We start from the raw sequence: 23093 nt of genomic DNA, 5'->3' as shown, positions 1-23093 counted from the left end.
TGTATTGAACTGGTTAAAAAAAATGCAAATAGGCAGGATTTTTAATGCAGTATCAGCATTAAAGTTACTTACCTGCTTGTCCACACTGTACACTGAGCTGTACATGTGTAGCTTGGTGTAAGAATTTTTGTTAATGCTGAGATGACTGAACACTCGCACATGCGGGGGAGTGTTTCATCCTTGCCAATGGAAATTGCCAAGGATTCATACCTAGAAGCTGCAGCCTGAAGATGGTCAGTGGAGAGCTCCAGGGGATCACAGTACTGGAAAACAGGCGCTTATAGTTCCTCTTTAAGTTGTTGCTTTATAATGACATAGGTCTTAGGAATGGAGTTAGAAAGTTCAAAAGAAAAATCTATAAAGAAGTTTCTATTGGTCCTAATGAGGGCTACTTCACAGATAACCAAATTAAATTAGTGTCAACAAGCACACATGAACATGCACCTGAACAGACCTGTATGTAAGGGCCACTGCCATACAACCCAAATACACCGTTATCTACATTATATTGTTTTCCATTTAATTTGGCTAATATGTATAAAAGGGAGGAAACCCTGGCATGTAATGAAATGAAGGATTTTGTTAAAGTCATTTTAGTTTGTGCAAAGCAGATTACCAAACCTGGAATGCAATGAAATCTACACCACAGCCATAGTTATTCAAACAGAGCCAGCCACTCAGGCAGAACATTTGCTTCTTTGAACTGGCAAGTTTCCGTAGAAAGAAAAAATCCCTAGAAAAGAGGCTGCAGAGCCATTCCTTACTGTTTACTTTTCTTGATGACCAATAATTAGCAGGTCTCACATTTAATTTCCTCATTCATGTCTGTCAACATGATTTTTGTTACGCATACTCCCAATACCTGTCATTTCTTGCTGTGAGCCCTCCATGCTTGTTTTTCTTCAAACCATGCAACAATATCAGGTGCTTAAGTAGTGTCTGGATGTTTTACATTCTGACATGGCTTAACCTTTTCAGCTCACAGAAATGAGCAGCCATTTTAATTGAATACTGGATAGAGGTTTAATTGGTGTGTAACGTGCATGCTTCATATGTATTGCTGTTATTATTCTCTCACAACTAATTTTCTAGGCTGGAAAACCTAATATGAAACAGATGGGACAATAATATATTGTCCACATGATGAACAACTCACAGTTGAATTGGCTAAATCACCATACTTCAAACAGAGCCAACTTTATTCCACACATTGAGCAGCGCCAATTCAGATTTCTATGTTGTCAACAAGCTACACCTATTTTCATTGTGTCAATACCAAGCTGGAAGCACCAGTCCAAGGGATTTTCTTTTGAACAAGTGGCTTAGATACATATAATAATTCATCCAGCTTTGTCTGACATAGGCTTTATAGTTTACAAATGCATTTTACATATCATATTATTTAATTTGATCCATGTTTATCTCATTTTAATTGAGATATTATCCATAAGCACACAAGGATTTGTCCTGAGTGTTTCGATAAAAAGTAATCTTTCGTTAGTTAAAGATCACTTGTGACATCTCACACCTCTTTGGTGACACAGGGGTTATAAAAGTCCATCATAATGGCTAGGTCATCCATGGATATAAAATAGTCAACGGGGAAAAAAACTCACATGCTCTGGAGGCTCGACAAGCCAATTTAGAAAGCCAAAACACATTTCAAAAATATTATTGCCTAAGTGAATTTTACTGAAACAGCAGAAAAAAATATTTCCAGTGACTCAAATAAATACTTATTATTCTTTCTCTTAAAACAGTATTATACTGAAAAAATATAATCATGTCCTCCATCATTAAAGGAGAACTCCTGTCAAACAGACAACTACATAATTAAATCTATTTATAGGAATGTCTCTAGTTAAAAAATTATAGTTAAGGTAATGCATGTAATGTGACCCACCTACCTCTGACATGCTATGCAGCTACATAACATAAAGATAAATAACATTTTTCAGATCTTTCACTTCTTCAGACTGAGCCTCTGCTCTAGCTCCTATTCACTTTTTGGTCTTTTTTTTTAGCTATCTTGCTTTTGTGATACCTTCCCTTCTGACAGAAGGACAATCTTGTTTACATAGGCAGATTGTCCTTCTGCCTGTGTCCTGTGTAATCGGCGGGTGCCAGCGGACATCGAGTCTGTGGTACCCGCTGCTGGGCTCCCACTGTGTGTGATCACAGCTGGAGCGGGTCACCGGCGGCACATGTGCGCCCCAGACCCGGAAGTGTCAGATCAAGTGCTAGGTATGTGATTTGGAACATTTGCCCTGCCGCATTAAATGTATGGTGGGCGGTCTGCATGTGGTTAACTTACATCCTGCTAAATATTTTTAAAGTGCAACTAAAGACAAAACTTTTTTTTTCTGGATAGAGTGAAGAAGGATTAGAACACTTGTCGTTTTTTTTTGTAGTCTGTACCCTGTTAATGAGATTCAACGTCCCTATTTTTCCTTTTTACTGTTATCATCAAAAGTAAAAGAAAATCCCAAATTCTGTGCTGACACTAGGACAGTAGTAAAGGGGAAATTTTTCAATGAGAACACTACTTTTGATGACCGTGGTGACACCCCATTATTCTCTTACTTTGCAGAGATTTCCTCTCATTCCTTGCTATGGGACATACCCAAATTTTTAAAAAGTAAGTTTTGCTAACCAGTGACATTCATAATGATAAAAATGGTTTTATGAATTATACAAAATGAAAATATAATTTCTACTTAGGTTCATGGTGAATGTAGGAACCAGAACTATGGATGCCCCTGGCATTTGCTGCTTGTTTACTATTCTCATGTATGCTTACAGTTCAATGTGTAGTCCAGGAGTCTTCAAACTACGGCCCTCCAGGTGTTCAGGAACTACAATTCCCATCATGCCTAGTCATGTCTGTGAATGTCAGAGTTTTACAATGCCTCATGGGATGTGTAGTTCTGCAACAGCTGGAGGGCCGTAGTTTGAGGATCCCTGGTGTAGTCAATAAGCAGCTTTATCTGTACTCTGCGATTGTACAATATCTGTTGGCAGCATTGTTCAACTAATGATTACATAAATCTTATCTTTTTGGTAGGTTCAGCAAAGAAAAAAAATCATAATATAACCTGCAATGGTGGGATAAAGTCGCCAAAAACTCAAGGCAAAGAAGTAAAAACATACAACAAAGAGTAAACCCTCATACACATGATGAGAATATCGGACAAATGTTTTTTTTTGCATGCAAGTCCCAAATCGAGTTCCAAAAATTCTCGTACGACAGAATACAACTTCAGAAATGACATAATGTGTTGTACTGTACTATAATGTATTCTTTTATCTTCAAGCATGCATGGTCTTGGTCTTCTGATTACGCGTTTGTCCTTTCGGAAAATTTTGCATGAACTGTAATCATCGGCTCTTAAAAGTTGTGTACTAATAATAATCAGATTATCATACGATCGCTTCGAAAGCAGTATTTTTCGTCAGATTTTCTGATCATGTGTGCTAGGCTTAATGAGGAGGCATAGTATAAAGCCCCGTACACATGGGCCAAATATCAGCCGGTTCAACAGAAAATGTATCAAATTCCATTGAGCATTTCTGGACCTTGATGATGCAGAATGCAGCTGCAATGTAAAGACAAGTAAATTCAAATAGCTGCAAGATGATGCAGATAAATTAACCAATGATTCAGGTCGAAGGAAGTTGGTTATGGGGATGTTGTTTGTGATCGCGCTACATTATACTCTCTAAATATGGGTGTAACATTAAATATGGACCAAAGAGTGGACTAAGCTTTTTAAAGAAGACATTTTTCACCCAGCACACCTCATAGTTTACCCCCATCATTTAATTTTGTACCTATCAAATACTACACATCACCTCAAGCTGTATAATTCCATATTCGGGCACATCTCACACTGCAAACCATGATATCCCTAACTGTATTACACTACAACCAGCACAATTTACCCAATAATTAAACCCCCATACACCCAGAACGCTGAATGTTGGAGTACACTAAGCACTTAACACACTGCATTCCACTATACCCAACACTGCACCCACTACACCTGAAACTTTACTGCACAAACAACCAGCACACCCTAGGCAGCACACTGCTAAACCCAGTAACTAAATGTTCTTTCAGGACTCCCTTTGGATTAATTACAGCCAGTCACAAACCAAAACATACTTCTGTTTAGCACCACAAAACTACACTGCTGAAAACAGCTGTTACTTCCTTCCTTAAACTCACTCCACTCTTGTATCTCTCATGACAAAAGTCTGGTAATTAGTCTAGCCACTTCATCCAAGGAATGAGGTAAGGTGGGAAGAACCGGGGCCTCAAGGAGCAAGCTTCAGGTAGGTTTATGGCAACCCTTTTGTCCAGCACTGGTAGGTACACTTGCACTACTCTCTGAATGGGCATTCACAAGGTGATACTGCTGCCTCCTGAATGCCTGTTTTTTTTGACAGCTGAACTGGGTTTTTTAAATGAGAATACTGTGCCACAACAGTGAGCCTACCATTTGGCTCGTGGTTGTGATGCAACCCTATTGACCATTCTGGGAGGGTGGTCATTTTAGCTGCACCACAAAGCAAAGTATGCCTATTTTTACCACCCCTCAACTGAAACTGTAAACTAATGGAAATAACAGTGGGGTTAATTTACTAAAACTGGAGAATGCAAAATCTAGTACAGCTCTGCATAGAAACCAATCAGCTTCCACGTTTTATTGCCAAAGCTTAATTGAACAAGCTGAAGTTAGAAGCTGATTGGCTACCATGCACAGCTGCACCAGATTTTGCACTCCCTAGTTTTAGTAAATCAACCCCAATGTTACTACTTGGTTTCTTTTGCAATTCATATAAAATTCACAATTTATGTAATGGTAATTTTTCAATGAAACATCTACCTTAATCACTTCAGCCCCGGAAGGTTTTACCCCCTTAATGACCAGGCCATTTTTTGCTATACAGCACTGCGTCGATTTAACTGACAATTGCGTGGTCGTGTGGCACTGTACCCAAACAAAATTGATGTCCTTTTTTCCCACAAATAGAGATTTCTTTTGGTGGTATTTGATGACCTCTGCGTTTTTGATTTTTCTGCGCTATAAACAAAAAAAGAGCGATTTTGGAAAAAAAATAAATATTTTTCACTTTATGCTTTAACACATACACAATAAAAAATATAAAAATCAAATGTCTTCATCAATTTAGGCCAATATGTATTCTGCTACATATTTTGGTAAAAAAAAATCCCAATAGGCATATACTATTTGGTTTGCACAAAGGTTAAAGCGTCTACAAAATAGGGGATATTTTTATAGCATTTCTACTTGTGATCAGCGATTTTTAGCGGGGTTGCGACATTGCAGCAGACAGATTGGACACTTAGCTGACACTTTTGACACTTTTTAGGGAACCAATGACATTATCACAGTGCTAAAAATATACACTGACAGTATAAATAACACTGGGAGGGAAGGGGTTAACATCAGGGGCAATCAAAGGGTGAACAGTGTTCCCTTCATGTGTTTCTGTGTGTAGGGGGGGTGGGCTCACTGCATGGACACCCTGATCCATGTTCTTGATTAGCAGATCAGCGTGTCCATGCCTGGCAGCATCTTTACATCGTCAGACCGCCGTTCTGTCTGTGCAGGGAGCCATCGCAGGTGGCCGGTGGACATTGCGTCCGCATGGCCCGCTGATTGGCTCCCTCTGTCTCTAGACACAACATTAGACTTGAATCTGGGCATATTGTTAGACTTGAACTGCATCAGATTTAAAGTTATTAAAAAGGATTTTCTTTAATATAACAAACATGGTATACTTACCTGCACTGTGCAATGGTTTTGCACAGAGCAGCCCTGATCTTCTTCCTTTTGAGTCCCCGCCGGCGGTCCTGGCATCTTCCCCCTTCTTAGTGCCCCCCTTACAAGCTGCTTGCTATGGGGGCACTCATGTGGGCTTGGCCCCACCTCCCTACTCTCTCCTTACAGGCTGTAATTAATAGAACCATGGCCAGCGGGGAGAGAGAGAATGGAGAGAGCCGCTGCTCTCAGGCACAGCACTGGATAGAGATTAGGCTCAGGTAAGTATAAGGGGGGCTGGGGTAATGTAAACAAGTCTGTTTACACCTGCCAGTCCATAGGGATGGATAACTGACAGGCAGTTTCTTTTTGCAGCTCTCCCCAAACTGTCTTTTCTAGCTTTTCTATCTGCTACCTTCTACTGTCTGCAAGTTGCTACAAGTTTTTTGACAACTCTTCATCCACATTATGTTTTTTGACAGCCTTACTAACATGGAGTGTCACTACATTTTCTTTGCCCCCCCCACACACACACATGCACACATTACACAAAATGGGCGTGGCTTACGTGAAAGTGGGCGTGGGTTATGTGAAAAGTGGGCATGGCTTACGCGAAAGTGGACGTGGCTTAAATGGGCGTGGCTCAATAGGGTGTGGTTAGAGTCTGAGATGAATGAGGGATGGAGAGGGAAAGGGGGAGAAGGAAAGGGGGAGAGGGAAATGACGGGACAGCAGCCCCAGATCCTACACAATAGAAATATGTGTATTCTAGAAAGTTTAACAATCAGCAGATAAAGATACTCCAAACGCCTGGTGTTAACGTTTCAATCATCCCGGCACCATGGTTGTTATGGTGTCAGGATGATTGAAGCGCATTATTTCTATTATTACATTGTAATATAAAAATTAAATCATTCAACTCATCATAATGCCGAATCAGTGGGATCCCTGAGCGTGTCACCTGCCACGTCGCCTGCCACCAGCTGAGTCTGTCCTTGCATCAGGTGCCCCCGGCAGAGTCTGTCCTTGCATCAGGTGCCCCCGGCAGAGTCTGTCCTTGCATCAGGTGCCCCCGCCAGAGTCTGTATAGACCCCCTCAGTGCAGACCCCCTCCATCAGTGCAGATCCCCTCCATCAGTGCAGACCCCCCCTCAGTGCAGCCCCCCCTCAGTGCAGCCCCCCCTCTATTATTGCAGCCCCCCCTCAGTGCAGCCCCCCCTCTATTAGTGCAGCCCCCCTCAGTGCAGCCCCCCTCTATTAGTGCAGCCCCCCTCTATTAGTGCAGCCCCCCTCTATTAGTGCAGCCCCCCTCTATTAGTGCAGACCCCCTCTATTAGTGCAGCCCCCCTCAGTTAGTGCAGCCCCCCTCAGTGCAGCCCCCCCTCAGTTAGTGCAGCCCCCCCCTCAGTTAGTGCAGCCCCCCCTCAGTTAGTGCAGCCCCCCCTCAGTGCAGCCCCCCTCAGTTAGTGCAGCCCCCCTCAGTTAGTGCAGCCCCCCCTCAATGCAGCCCGGCCCACGCTCAGTGCAGGAGCGGCTGGTGTTCTGCCGAGAAAGTTCCACTCGGCAATGGAGGACCCCCTGTACTGCGCAGGCGCAGCGCTTGCGCAGTACGGGGCTGGGAGCTTTCAGCAAGACACGGCTGCACGGATCGAGCCCCCTTCCCCTCTCCACTGAACACTAGATGAAGAAAGAGCGGCGGCGCCGGGTGCCATTTTGCTGGAGCCCGCTGCTCCAAAAAAAAAAAAAAAAACAACATTCCCGATTCGGGACACTTTCCAATCAGGACGAGGGTCCCAAAATCGGGATTGTCCCAGGAAAATCGGGACTGTTGGCAACTATGCATTCTCTGGCACCAATTGTCCGATGGAGCGTACAAATGTTCGGATTTTCTGCCAATAGCCTGTCATCCAGGCCCGGACTGGCCATAGGGCACACTGGGCACTTGCCCGGTGGGCCGGGGGCTGCTGGGCTGCATGTGCTTGTGGGGCCAAGGCAGCTGAGCTGCTTCTTGAGCCCCCGCCGCTCACCCAGCCTCTCTGCAGCCGGCTGGTTGGCCGGCCGCTATTTCAGTTCGGCTGTCAGGCCAGGGGGGCGGAGACTACAGGTCACGTTACCTCTGATCATGAAGAGGGAGGGAATCTGCGCTAGACGCGACCGCCAGACAGAAGGGAAAGTTACTACGGCTCCCCATGCGTGCACCTGGATAGGAGAAGCAGCTACATACACAGTAGAAGAATCCATATCTTTTTTTTTCTCCTACAGCCTCTGAATGCCTGCGTCTCATTCTCTCTCTCCCATGGGCATTCAGATGCTATAGGAGAAAAATAAAGAGATGGTTTCTTCTAATGTGTATGCAGATGCTTCTCCTTTCCAGCTTCTTTCTACTTCCCCTAGTCTTCTCAGGTGCCCCACGTGCTCTCAGGGCCCCCACTGCCCTCCAGCCCATGGTCTCCAACTCCCCCTAGTGCTCTCCAGCCCCTGTACACTCCGGCCCCCCCAGAGCTCTCCAGCTCCCCTGTGCTCATCAGCCCCCCTGTACTCTCTGCCCTCCCTGTGCTCATTAGCCCCCCCTGTACTCTCCGACTCCCCCAATGCTCTCAGGCCCCCCTGTGCTCATCAGCCCCCCTGTACTCTCCGGCCCCCCCAGTGCTCTCGGGCCCCCCTGTGCTCATCAGCCCCCCTGTACTCTCCGCCCCCCCAGTGCTCTCAGGCCCCCCTGTGCTCATCAGCACCATGTACTCTCCACCCCCCCAGTGCTCTCAGGCCCCCCTGTACTCATCCCCCTCATGCTCTCCAGCCCCCCCAGTGCTCTCAGGCCCCCCTGTGCTCATTGGCCACCCCTGTGCTCATCAGCCCCCCTGTACTCTCCACCCCCCAGTGCTCTCAGGCCCCCCTGTACTCACTCCCCCATGCTCTCTAGCCCCCCAGTGCTCTCAGGCCCCCCTGTGCTCACCAGCCACCCCTGTACTCCCCGGCCCCCCAGTGCTCTCCAACCCCTCCCAGTGCTCATCAGCCCCTGTACTCTCCAGCCCCCCCAGTGCTCTCATGCCCCCCCGTGCTCATCGGCCGCCCCAGTACACTCCAACCCCCCCAGTGCTCTCCAGCTCCCCTTGCTCTCCACCCCCTATGTGCTCTCCATCCCCCTGTGCTCTTCACCCCCTGTGCTCTTCACCTCCCGTGTTTTCTGCCCCTGCTTGTGCTTTCCAACACCCCCGTGGTCCCCGCCCCCTCAGTGCTCTCCGACCCCCCCAGTCCTCTCCAGCCCCTCTGTGCTCTCCGCCCCCTGTGCTCTTCACCTCACGTGTTCTCTGCCCCTGCTTGTGCTTTCCAGCCTCCCCGTGGTCCCCACCCCCTCAGTGCTCTCCGACCCCCCCAGTGCTTTCCAACCCCCCTGTGCTCTCCAGCTCCCCCTAGTGCTCTCCACCCCCCATGCTCTTCACCCCCCCGTGATCTCTGGCCCCCCTAGTGCTCTCCATACTCCCCTGTGTTCTCCACCCCCCCATTCTCCACCCCCCCATGCTCTCCGTACCTCCTGGTAAATAACCCATAGGCTGCTCAGTCTAAAATGCCCGGGCCTATTTTTTTGTCCCAGTCTGGGCCTGCTGTCATCATAATTCCCGTCGGAAAATCCGATCATGTGTACATGACTTAAGAGCTAACATTTGTGCTGAACGCATCTACCTCTTTGTCCCTTGCTCCATCTGTTAACTATCCGTCACCTGAAGCTTCAATAAAGAGGATTTTTGGAAGTGCAGCTGTCCGCAATCTTTGTTTTATGATACACATCATGCGAGCAGGGCTAGCACCTAACTAGTGTGTGTGGGGATTAACTGGAGACTCACTCACTTGGCGCGGCTTTCTTTGTTTCATGCTCAGAACCACTTTACCTATTCTTCCAAATCATCAGAGATGACATCATACTTTGTCCCCTGTCCCTGATCAGACCCCATTGCTATCTCTCTCTTTCTCAAAATTACAATTCTTCTCCGTTTCTGGACTCTTTCACTTCCACCATCCTTGATCAACCCATGGTCTGCCTCTTTCCACTTCTCCTGTCCATGATAATATACATTTTGACTTATTTCACTCTTATATGCATACATTATATACTTACACATACATAATTATATATACCAGTTCTCACAATTAGGGATGGGTGAACGGTTCGGCCCGAGCATAAGTTCGGGCCGAACTTTCGCTATTCGGACGTTCAGCGCATAGCCGAACAAACGGGTCATTCGGCCATTTGTTCGCCCCCCCCCCCCCCCCGAACCAACCACAATCAATTGCGGCGCTGAACTGTGCATTACAAGCCCTGATTATCTGAAGCAGTGAAAGAGTCGTGACTGGACACTGTCATCATGACTTTATCCAATCATGGCTCATTCCCGCCCCACAGTATAAAGTTATTCTTTTAATGGCAACCATTTTCTGTGTGATTTCGGTGTGGAGAGAGATAGAACAGGGCTCTGTTCAGTGCTATCAGTTAGTGTGCTATACTGTGCTATTTTGCTTCAATTGTCAGTGTAGAATATTAGTTTAGTGTCAGTCTAGAGATATAGTGTGTGTGTAGTGAGGAGGACTGTCATTCAGCTTTGCATAATGTGCAGCTAGAGTAGGGACAGCTCATATAGTTTCAGTGTAGTGTAGTGAGACCGTGTCAGTAATTTTTGCATTAGTGTTTAGCTAGAGTAGGGACAGTTCAGTGTAGTGACGGTTGAACACGTCTATTTGATTGAGTTACTGCCAGTTTAACGCCATTTATTTCTGTGTGCGTTACTGCCAGTTTAATGCCATATAGTTTTGTGTGCATTACTGCCAGTTTAACGCCATATAGTTCTGTGTGCGTTACTGCCAGTTTAACGCCATATAGTTCTGTGTGCGTTACTGCCAGTTTAACGTCATATAGTTCTGTGTGCGCTACTGCCAGTTTAACGCCATATAGTTTGGTGAATTACTGCCAGTTTAACGCCATTTACTTCTGTGTGCGTTACTGCCAGTTTAACGCCATATAGTTCTGTGTGCGTTACTGCCAATTTAACGCCATATAGTTTTGTGCGTTACTGCCAGTTTAACGCCATTTACTTCTGTGTGCATTACTGCCAGTTTAATGCCATATAGTTCTGTGTGCATTATTGCCAGTTTAATGCCATATCATTTTGTGCGTTACTGCCAGTTTAATGTCATTTACTTTTGTGTGCATTACTGCCAGTTTAACGCCATATAGTTATGTGCGTCACTGTACGTTTGACGCATTATATTGCAGTATTTTATAGTGTATCTGTGGAGTGTGTCTGTGTAGTGTGAGTACTCAAATGAAAGTGCACATAACACTTATTTACATTAATTAAAGTGCATCTACGTACAGATTTCAACTTCTTCTTCACATTTGTTATAAGCACCACCCCTTCCCTACCAATAATGTCTGGGAAGACAAGGAGAGGCAGGCGTTCCTTTGGCACTGTAAGTGGGCCAGCAACAAATGTGTCCACAGACAAAGGTGGACGTGGTGGTCAGTCCTCAGGCAGGGCATCATTTCCTCTATTTAGTGAGTTTGCCCATGCTATCCAGCCACAGCATGCAGAAGAGGTGGTGGAATGGCTTACTAAACCTTCCTCATCCTCCTCATCATCTGTCATGCAAGCAGAGACAAGTGTGCAGTCCCCTGCAATTGCCAGAGTGGATAAACATGCCTCCTTGTCCACATCTATTCCTGCCATAGCCCCAACATCAACCATTGTGGAGTCAGCTGAGTTATTTGACCACAGCGTCAGCCACTTGCACCTCAACGATTCCCAGCCATTACTGGATTCAGATGTTGGTTCTGAGGTTGAGGATGGCAGGAACATGAGCCTAGAGAGAGGGAGGAACACTGGTAGACAAATTGGCATTCATGTACCCCAAGTCGCAGTGTATTGCCAAGTTGTCTCCAGTGGTAATGATGAAGATGGAGGAGATGGAGATGATAATGATGATGATGAGGTCACTGATGCGACTTGGGTGCCAGATAGAGCAGAGGAGGAAACTGAAGGTGAGGCGGCACAACCCTAAGGAGGCCGACATCAAGAAAGAGTAGAGAGCAGCCACCCTATTCCATCACATTCTGCAGCTGTTATCTCCTGGCCCACTCCCCAAAGCTCAGCTGTCTGGGCCTTTTTCAGCACATCTGCAGCAGATTGCACTGTTGCTACCTGCAAGCTGTGTCTCAGGCACATCAAACGTGGCAAAAATACAAACCATATGCATATCATTGCAATTTTTTTTTTGCCTTCATCAAGAGCACCTCTATAGGGTTACGGTGGGAAGGCGCCCGCGACACCCAGAGAGTCATTTTTCTGCACCTATTTGACAGGTGCATACCATTGCAATTTTTCACAGCAAGGCCAATTCTTGCTTTTATCAAGAGTACCTATATAGGGTTACGGTGGGAGGGCGCCACCGACACCCAAAGACCAATTTTTACGCACCAGTTACTTCTATACAAAGTCAAAGTGACACCAGAATGTATCCAAAAAATCTCTAATCTTGTTCCTGGTGCACTATATTGTGACCTCATCATACACACTGGCCCCCCCAGCTGTTGCTGAGCAAAATGAAGGCAGCTTGCAGGGAAAATGTCATTTTTTTGGCTTTATAAATGCAATTTTTGCTGCAGCAGATTCTAGACATGGTACAGATCTGCCACAAAGGTAGACTAAGGGGACCCACCAGGCACTATATTGGATGGAATTTTTCATTTTTATGCTTTCACTTTGAAAATCAAAAAATCATTTCTCATTTAAAAATTAAGTTTTTCACAAACTTTTTTTTTATTGATACATGTCCCCCAGGGCAGGACCTGGACCCCTATAACCATTGTATGCCCAATTACTTGCATATAAGCCTTCAAAATGGGCACTTTTGATTTTTGACGTTCGGGTCCCATTGACTTTAATTGGGTTTGTTAATGGGGTCCGAACTTTCGCAGTGTTCGAAAGTTCTGGTGTGAACCGAACAAGGGTCCGTTCGGCCCATCCCTACTTATTATCTTCCATTGGCTTTCCCTTTTTCACTCCATGATCATATTTCAATCTTCATTTTTGCCTATTTGATGCATAAGCAGTTGCCATACTGTCTTCCCTGTCACTACACTCCGCACTCTGACCCCCCCCCCAAGTCTATGTTTAGACACCAATCTGCCCCCTCTTTCTTCTTCATTCTGGTCTACAATCAACTCCTGCCTTGACTAATGATTTGCTTCATCTCTGTTCTGTCTCTTATCCATCCTGCTCCACAATCAGAGTTCAAATTTTGTCCCCCCATCTGACCCCCCTTCACAAGTTCAGTTCTAATGAGATGGCACATTTACCAAATAATACATGAACCACCATAATATTGTTTAAATAAACAGAAAAGCATACCATTATGTTACAAGTCAATCACATGTCAACAATTATTCTGTCCAAATATTCATATTAACAAACAGGCTCTTAAAGTAGAACTAAAGGCAATTTTTTTTTTCATTTTGGATAGAGTATGGGAGGGTTGTAACCCCTGTCAAGTTTTCTTTTTTGTCATCTATGTCCCATTAGAGGGGTTACCTTTCACTCTCTCCCCCGTAGCCAAAACAAGAAGCAATAGGAAATCCCTCCATATAATGATGAGGCATGAGTTGGTTTGCATACAGACAACTCACACAAGTGGATCAAATTTGCACATTGCATGCAAAGTTGTGAAATGTCTAAAAAAGTTGATGATTTAAAATCCCTAATATAGGTTCTAAATCTGAATGCCAATCTAGATAACAGTTCCTATGGACTATGGTGGGAGTACGACAAGGAAAGGGCCCTCCAATTCTAATGTGGCTCTAATTTTTACTGGAGGTATGATCCTTCTGTGACATCAGTTCCACTATACCCCTCGCTTTTCCTAACTCCCAATGTAATTCTCATTGATGTTTTTTTTAGAGCCCCCCTCCCTTCAGTGTCACGTGGCTACATCACATTACCAACTAGAGCCTCTGCATCGATCCCTCCTACTAAGCTGCATCTTTTAAATAGGAAGTAGGATCAAGTTATCTGATTTTAGAAGAGAATGTTATGGTACTTTCATCATATATTTTTAAATGTTAAAATTAAAATGCAAGCTCCAGGGGTTTTGCTATTGCATTTGATATTTGTTCTGGTGATTTGAATTTCACATTAGTTTGTTCAATTCAAAAGACTGATCTCTGAGGATAATGCCGCGTACACACGAGCTGACTTTTTGACGGACTAGGTCCGACAGTCTTTCCAACAGACTTTGCAGCATAGGTCCACTGGACTTTCAAACGAACGGACTTGCCTACACATGATCACACCAAAGTCCGACGGATTTGTACGTGATGACTAAAATAAGGAAGTTGATAGCCAGTAGCCAATAGCTGCCCTAGCGTCGGTTTTAGTCCGTCGGACTAGCATACAGACGAGCTGATTTTTCGACCGGACTCGAGTCCGTCGGAAAGATTTGAAACATGTTTTAACTCTGATGCCGCGTGCACACGAGCGGACTTTCTGGCAGAATCCGTTGGACACCAAAGTCCGACGGATTCGTACGTGATGACGTACGACCGGACTAAAATAAGGAAGTTGATAGCCAGTACTCAATAGCTGCCCTAGCGTTGGTTTTTGTCCGTCGGACTAGCATACAGATGAGCAGATTTTTCGACCAGACTCGAGTCAATCGGAAAGATTTAAAACATGTTTTATTTCTAGGTCCGTCGGACTTTTGGGGAAAAAAAGTCCGCTGGAGCCCACACACGATCAAATTGTCCGACGGAGTCTGGTCCACCGGACCAAGTCTGCCGGAAAGTCCGCTCATGTGTACGCGGCATTAGTTGCAGTCCTGATGTCTGTAAAGTCAAATGTTTTTAAGTACCTTTTTTAAAATGAATATTATATGTATCATTCATTATAGAACAAGAAAATAAAAATATATGTCCTCCAAACATTTGTGAGGCTCCTGCTTTGCATTAATTATTAATCCCTAGTTTTTGTATTTGTCTTTTCTGCAACCGAAAAAGTATGTCATGAATAATTTAAATGAAAGCACATGAGAGACCAATTTACAATTTGAAATATTCCTAAATCCTTGCAGCTATATATTTACATTGGCTTACATTTTTTTTACCAATGTCCATGAGGTTTTATAATATAGGTTTACAATAAAATAATTTCTCTTACAAATCAAACTAGGGTAGTATTTGTCAAAAGTAGCATATACCATGAGAAAATAAGCCAAATGGTTTTGCACAGAGCAGCCTCAATTCTCTTCTTCTGCTGCTGTCCCCTGCCAGTGCTCCTCCCCCCTGACAAGTGCCTCCATAGCAAGCCGCTTGCTATGGGGGCATTCATGTGGGCTCAATCCCGAGCCGTGTGTGTCCAAGCATGGCTTGGCTCGGCCCCCTACCCTCTGCTCACAGGCTGTGATTGACAGCAACAGGAGCCAATGGCTCCCCCTGCTGCCTCCTCGGTCAATAATGAGAGCTGGATTGAGATGGGGCTCAGGTAGGTAAAATGAGGGAGTGGGAATGCTGCATAGAAAAGTTTTTTTTAATCTTAATTCATAGAATGCATTAGGTAAAAAAACTCAGACCCTTACAACCACTTTAACCTAACATCTAAATACACCCTTAGAGCTGCTTCATACCATGCCCGCACATGAATCGCACAGGAATGAGCTGTACGTTCCTGTGCGATTCACATGTGGTTCTGTTTGTTGCAATTTCAGCCCGTTAATTTTTGATGGGCTAAAATCACAACGGACTGCACCAAAGTTGTGTGTGCACTCATTGTACCATGCGATCCGGTACAGGCAAACGCACTACGTTTGCGATCTGCGTTTGGGGTGTCCTTATGTTTCTATTGACAATCACTTCAGATTGCAAATGGAGTGCATTTTGCATGTGGGTTCTGTGGGTTTTTTCCCAAATGATCAGTGGCACTCACTATGCTGGCAACTCTGATCATTAAGCTCTGCCAGCAGGGAAGGCTCCCCGCAGAATACAATACACCAGTGGGGGAGATTCCCTCATCCAGTGGGGGCTGGTGGTGTTTTTCACTGACCCCATCTAGGAAGCGGGCGGACAGCTCCTCCTCCGGTGGTGTGGATCATGGCAGCTTCCGCTGTGCATTCCCCTCCTCCTAGGCATTCAATAGGATCGCCTGACCTTTCAGCCAAACGGGAAACTGGTATTAGACCCGCATTTCCTGATTAGCGGAGAGGCAATTCAGTGTTAGAAAAGCGAATATTCATTTGCTTTTCTAACACACATGGATAGGCTCCGAGCGCAATGCTCTGCGCCACAAATCCACCCTATTTTGAAGCTTATTAGAGCCTATGGCTCTAATCAGGTACTTAAAAAAAACACCCCTGCCACTGTAATTCATGCGCCCGGCGTCCTGAAAGGGGCCAGATGCATGAATAGGGGGGTGGCCGCCGCGGCCATGGATAGATTCATGCTATGCATGAATAGAAGCCTATTTTGAAGCCTAGTAGAGCCTATGGCTCTAATCAGGTACTTCAAAAAAACACCCCCCGCCTGAATAGGGGGTGGCCACGGCAGCCATGGATAGGTTCATGCTATGCTATGGATAGATTCATGTATGCTATGCATGAATCTATCTATTAATGATATAGAGGGGGCAGTGCACGTGCACCCTTAATGGATGGGCCACTCTTGCCCTCATCCATCCACATTGAATGTGTGAATGGGGGGGATTTGTTATTGTTTTTCATTCAACCCACTGGTCGAACGAAAAAATTTAATCATGTATGGCCTGCCTAAGTCCTCATCTTTATCTGTAACCAGTACTCTTGGCTGCTTATATATACAGAAAGTAGTGACATATGACTGTCACAGGATGGGAAGAGAAGGTTTTGAGGTGTGTTCTGTGATTGACAGCCTGGCTTCTCCTACTTGATGCTGTGCGAGAGCCAAGATTCAGTGCCAACCAGAGAGTAACTGGGTCTCGGAGGACAGACTGAACAAGCATTTTTGTTATTTTATTATGTGCTGTTAAGTTATTTATATGCTGTATAGTTCATAGCTGGCATCAGTTTCTGGGAACACTGACAAAGAATAGAATTACTTAAACATTTAACCTACCTCTACCACTTATATGCTAACCTAACCCTTAAAATTAAAATGAACCTGTACTTCGTCCACCAGGTTCACTTTAATGTCAGGCTGCACAGCTCCATATAATTGCCCTTCTCTTCCCAGCCACTCTGTCTGCAGTAATAAAGAGACAAGCAACTAGATAAGTATAAGCAGCTGCAGGGATCACCATCACTTTACCTTTAACACTTTAGGCTCTGGGAGTTAAGCTGGTCATGCATGGATTGAAATCCAGACGGTTCCTGCTGGATCCATGTATGGCTGTTCCTGTTGATGAGAAGTGGATCTGTCATTTGACTTCTCAAAGAATTCTGGAGGAATTCAAAGGATTGCTGGAAAATTTCAGCTCAATCAGCACTGCAGGTAATAGGCTACAGCGGTGATCTGTGTATTCTGACGATGGGGAGGCAAGGGAGTCACAGCAAGGAGGATTCCCACATCTACATTAAATGTGTGGATGGGGAAGTCAGTTCAGGTTTTGTTTTGTTCAGCAGCCTGGCTGAATGAAAAAAAATGAACCATGTATATGCAGCTTTAGAAATGAGACGTCAACAGCTCTGCATGTGCAAAGCACAGATTCACTTTAACCTCAAAGGGGTTTCAGGGTTTTAAAAAATCAAAAACAAACATGCCATACTTACCTCTGCTGTGCAGTTGATTTTGCACAGAGTGGCCCCGAGCCTCCTCTTCTGGGGTCCCTCAGTGGCGCTCCTCACTCCTCCTCTTCTCGAGTGCCCCATCGAAGAAGAGCTCTCCTTTGTGGGCACCCGTGCATGCGCGCTCCTGTATTCTGCTTCTGTGTCTATTGACACAGAAAGCAGGACTCGGCCCCACCCCAGGCTCTTGCGTCATTGGATTTGATTGAGAGCAGCGGGAGCCAATAGCTGCGCTGCTATCAATCTATCCAATCAGGACACGAGACACTGGACGGAGCTGGTGTGCTTGTTCCTACTGTAGGAAACACAGGGCTCGGGGGGGGGTGCTGAATGACAGAAGGTTTTTCACCTTAATGCATAGAATGCATTAAGGTGAAAAAACACGAGGGTTTACAACCCCTTTAACACTTTACACTCATTCATGTTAATAATGCATTCAGTATAGTATGCAAAGTTGTATTATAAGACCTAATGCACACTGGACATTTTTAGAGCTGCTGTTTTTGGCTTCGGATGTTTTTTTCTGCAGCCAATAAACTCCCCAGCATGTTAACCTATGTGTCCATGCACACATAGGCTGTTATCAGTAGTTTTTGGCAGGGGCGTTTTCTGGCTGGAAAAAAACCTAGAACTAGTCAGTTTTGAGAGGAGTTTTTCTGCTGTAAAAACCTTCTAACGCTGATAAAAACGCCAAAAAACACTGAAAAACACAGCTGTTTATCAGCGTTTTTGAGCCATGAGCTTTTGTGGGAGTACAGCTTTGCTAAAAAAGCTAAATAACGCTACAGCTAGAAAAACGCTGAAAAGCGGTACTGCAAAAACGCTGGGGAACTCATTCTACAGCTACAGCTAATGCTAATGGAGTTATTTTAATGTCCAGTGTGCATGAGGCCTAAAAATGAGCACTATAGCTAAAAGAGATTGCATAGTTACAGTATGTTATAGTTACTTAGGAGCTGGAAGACTGCATACTGTATGTTATCACCATTAGTAAAGGAAAATATAAAGAGAAATTTAAATCACAACTACATGAAAATGAAAAATTTGCCTTGTTCCTTTTAGTTTTGCATGAGAGTGAGAGATCTCAATTTATCCCAGAGACACCTCCATGCTATTCAGTTAAAGTATAACTAAAGGCAAAGTTCTCTCCATTTGTCCTGATCACCAGTGTCACAAGGAATAAAAGTGAGGGTAAATCCAAATTTTTGTGTTGCCACCAGAACAGAAATAGAGGGCGAATCTAATGAAGACACTTGTTCCTGTGAAAACTAAGTAAAGATTTCCCTCACACAGAAAATATATTATCTCCCAATGAGTCTACAGGACAGGAAGAAAAGATAATTTTTCCATATGAAGATACAGATGGAATAAATAGACTGACAATGGTTTAATCCTTCCCTACTCTATCCAAAATAAATATAAAAAAAGTTTCCCAAACTCCATCAGTTGCTTCAGGAGTGACCTAAATAAATACTGTTAATTGAAAATAAAATATTTTATTTAATGCCTAGTTTTCTATTTCTGAAACCTAACAATTCCAAAAAGTATATACAATTAGGGATCATGGACATACAGAGTCTATCCATACCCTTGAAGATTTCAGCCTAAAGGTGAACCTATCTACCCAGATAAAACAACTACCACCCCACCTACCCAACTCCCTTGAAGTTAACAGAAGTCCTGAAATGGGTCAAATGCTGAAGAAAAAACTTGAAGTTGGCTACCATGGGACCCAGGACACTGGTTTCTACAGCAAACTGTATGTATTTCAATATTTATGTTAGCTTCAGGGGTGGGGTAGACATAGTAGTAGGGATGTCTACAGTAAGGTGACCATAAACCTCAAACAACAGTTGGATTTTTAGGTATCATTAGAGTAGGTCTGTATAGAATGTTGTATTAACATGCATGCACAGGCCCACTGAGTGTTGCCTATGTATAATATAGAGAGATGAGAGGGAGTAGGGAGCAGACATGCCATGGCAGTCGCTTATACCATGGGGAAAAGCAGGACTAAACAGGGGTTTCAGATCAGTCCAATCAATCTTTTTACCCAAAATGGTGAGCCGGTGGGTGCTTGCTGCAGAAAATATCAGAATCACAACCCATCTAAACAAACAGAGAAGAGTAAAGCATGCCATTGACAGGTTGATGACTCACAAGAATGAAAAACTGGGAGATATCTGTCTGTCTCATAGTTTTGAGTCCTACTGTTATGCTTAATTCCTCTTACACACAGGTCCTAATATTTCCAACGTGTGTGTATGCATAAATATGTTTACGTCACTACCATTTCCCATAGCCCTGTATATTGCGTTCGCTAAAAAACACCTAAACATTTTTGGAGTTTATCGATCCTTCATGCTGACACCACCAACTGTGGAAGGTAGTTCCTCAACTGTACCACTCTATCAGTAAGAAACCACTTACGCAGTTTAAAGTTGAACCAATTCTAGCACAACTTCATTGAGTAGCCATGTGTCTTCTTAAGACCCAATATTGAATAGTTTACTCCCTATACTAGAATCCCATTTAGATATTTGTATATTGTGATCATATCTCCTCCTAAGCGTCTCCTCTCCAGGGAGAATACGTTTATGGTTTGTAGTCGTTCCTCATAACTAAGGTCCTCCAGTCCAGATATTCGATTTTTTGCCCTTCTTTGGACTGTCTCCAGCTCCAGCACATCCCTATTGAGAACTGGTGACAAGAACTAGACGGCATATGATGTGGCTGAACCAGAGTTTTGTTAAGTGGTAGAATTACAGTCTTAATACTCCTGGTCTTTCACCTGTTGACTGGCCATACAAGGATCAAAATTTGGCTGGTTTCTGCAGGGAATGGCCAAATTTTGATCCAAGTATGGCCCCCTGGTTGTACAGAAGTCGATCAAGAGATCAAAAGATCAACTTTTGTACAACCACCCTGTTGTTTTTCCAAACATCCAGTGCCACCAGCTATAGAGGGTCACCGAAAAAAAAAATCTGACAGGGGTTTTGTGTTTCACTGTGAAGTTCAGTGAGAACAATCCCTAAAGTGTATGTTGAGAAAAGAAAAAATGTTTTAGTATAAGATAAGGTGGGTATGGATTAACAAGCCGTGTTTTTACTGCTATCCAGGGCTCTGTTATGGAGGCCATACACTCTTTGATTTTTTTTTAGATCGATTTGCAATTCAGTCAAAACGATCAAATCAGGAATTTATTGAATAACCAAAACTTCCCTTCCAATCGATTTAGACTCTGTTTAGATTCTATTAGATTTGATCAAACTGAACTGATCGGCTAGAGCAGAAGATTATCAATAGTTATGCATCAATCGGCAGCACTGAGATGATTCGGTCATAAATTCAATCATATTTCGATCAATCTTTTGATTCATTGGATTATGAGGTTCCTTGGTGTAAACAGACATACGTTGGATAAATTATAATTATATCTTCCAACTATCAAATGAGTTCCACTTCCCCATGGGTGGCAAATCAACCGACTGTGTTGTCGACTATCTATCAATTAATAATATTAGGAAAGATCAACCAGCCTGATCATTTATTAAAGCATGTTTGGCTACTGTTAGGAAAATTTACTGATTTAACACTTGACATAAAGTGAGGGAAAATCTGCATTAGGGATACACTGAAAAAAAAAAATCTGTGAGGGAATAGAATCATACAATGACCATACAATCTCTGTACAATTAACTTCTCTGGCACTAAATATTTGTCCCTAACAAGCAGGTCCTGTCCCTACTCTGTTCACTTGAAAAATTTGTGCAAAACCCCAGCACAGCGCTGTTATTTATTAGCACTGCCCCAGCTAAAATGTTCGCCAAATGTCACCAGGGATTACAGTGTCCAATCAGGCTGGTCTCCCTGAAACCCCAATGGAGGCTGTAGAAGAACATCATTCCCTTAATGGCAAAGTTTCATGCTGGTTTACGACACAGAAAGAAATACGCAATACACAAAAGCACACTGAGTTTCAAATAAGACTATACATGCTTTGTGTATTTAGACAATATGTACCTATCCCAGAGTTTAGCTTAAAATTATGATTAAATGTAAAATTAAAAATTGTATCAAATAACTACGGTAATTTTCCTTACCTGGTACCTATTTATGGCAGCATACCAGTGAAAGAGCAGGTGCCTCTAACCCCTTTTTTCAGGACCAGTGAATAGCATAAAAATTGCAGTATACCTGTTATAAATAGCCAGCGGAAAAAGGGTGTGTTGTTGCAAAAGGATTTTTATTGGATGGCTGAGACAGAATTGGATAATTTGTCTTCCAAATTCCACCACTTTTAGGAGGCCTGGATCAATTCTGTAATTTTTTCAGAAGGTGTGGTATGAAGACCAGGTGACTGTGCAGCAGATTTTCTTCATGGATACCCTGAAATGTGCCACCCAGGACACAGGAACTACTTTTCTACTTTTTTGGAATGTGCCTTCACCACAGACAACTCCAAGACCACTGCCCTGTGTGTCCGCTGTATGAGTTTAACACTTTGTACTGCTTAGTTTCTGGAAGTGGCTTCCTTCCCCTAGAATGATAAAATATCTTTCTGAAGCTCTGAAGGGGGCAGTGATTATAAGGTATGTAGGATCTCCCCTTGCGTTAGAAGTGGAAAAGACGGGAGGAGAACTAGAGTGCAAACACTGAGATGAACTGCCAGGGGAAACCATGGCCTTCAAGGCAGATAAGGCAGGATGGCTATGACTGTTAGGTTCTCCTTCAGTTGTCTTGTTGAGGACTTTATGATGATGGTAAAGGAGGAAATGCATAGGCTAATGTGCAGTTCTACTGGCAGGATAGCACATCCACACCCTCAGACAGGTGATGTGGGAAGCGAGACATAAATCTCAGCAGCTTGTGGTTGTTCAAAGTTGCAAACAGATCTATTTGGTTGAGACCCCACAAACATACCAGATAATTGAACATCTGAGGATGGAGAGACCATTCATTGTGGTCTTGAAAGTTCTGAAATAGTCGATCTGCCTCTGCATTCAGCCTGCCTGGGAGGTATAAGGCCTGCAGATCTAACAGGCTCTCCTCAGCCTAGCACATGGCAGGTTTAACCTCCTCTAGGAGTATGTCGGTGTGTGGGTATCTCCCTTTTTCTGAACATAGGAGACTGCCACTCTGTTGTCAATCTACAGCATAACTAGTTGTCCCCTGATTTGGAACAACAAGGTTGTACGGGCTAACAGGGCTGCCTGAACCTCCAAGATATTGGACACAATGCCTTGGACTTGAAACTTTCACCCCCACTGGATTTAGGTGTCTTTTCAATGCTTCCTCTCTCGCTGGGGTCTGTCATACCTATGGGCTATGGTAATGTACCTAATAGTTGACTTTCTTTGTGTCAATCACCAGAGTCTCTTGAGCATAAAGAGAGATATCCTGATCAGCTGGCCGAGATGCAGTTTTTCCACTGTCTTAGATGAAAACTTGTCTTTGATGCCAGTTTGCCCAGGAAATCAACAGAATACAAAAGACACTGTCCCTAAAAGA

At 43.9% G+C, this 23093-nt stretch overlaps 1 protein-coding gene across 14 annotated transcripts in view; it reads right to left on the bottom strand.

The window, feature by feature from the left end:
- The window catches only part of BMPR1B (bone morphogenetic protein receptor type 1B), a 700361-nt gene that overhangs the window by 653020 nt on the left and 24248 nt on the right, over positions 1-23093 (bottom strand). For 4 of the 14 annotated variants that reach the window (XM_073601124.1, XM_073601147.1, XM_073601126.1 and 1 more), the window contains exon 2: positions 17107-17193. The exons of the other annotated variants lie outside the window; for them this stretch is intronic. The gene's annotated coding sequence lies outside the window, so the exon portion shown is untranslated. The remainder of the gene's footprint in view (positions 1-17106; positions 17194-23093) is intronic. 14 annotated transcript variants of the gene reach the window in all.

Source organism: Aquarana catesbeiana, linkage group LG01, assembly GCF_042186555.1.
Source record: "Aquarana catesbeiana isolate 2022-GZ linkage group LG01, ASM4218655v1, whole genome shotgun sequence".
Taxonomy (NCBI): Eukaryota; Metazoa; Chordata; class Amphibia; order Anura; family Ranidae; genus Aquarana; species Aquarana catesbeiana.
Note: the sequence above shows the minus strand (reverse complement) of the source record. Positions and strands in the feature narration are given on the sequence as shown.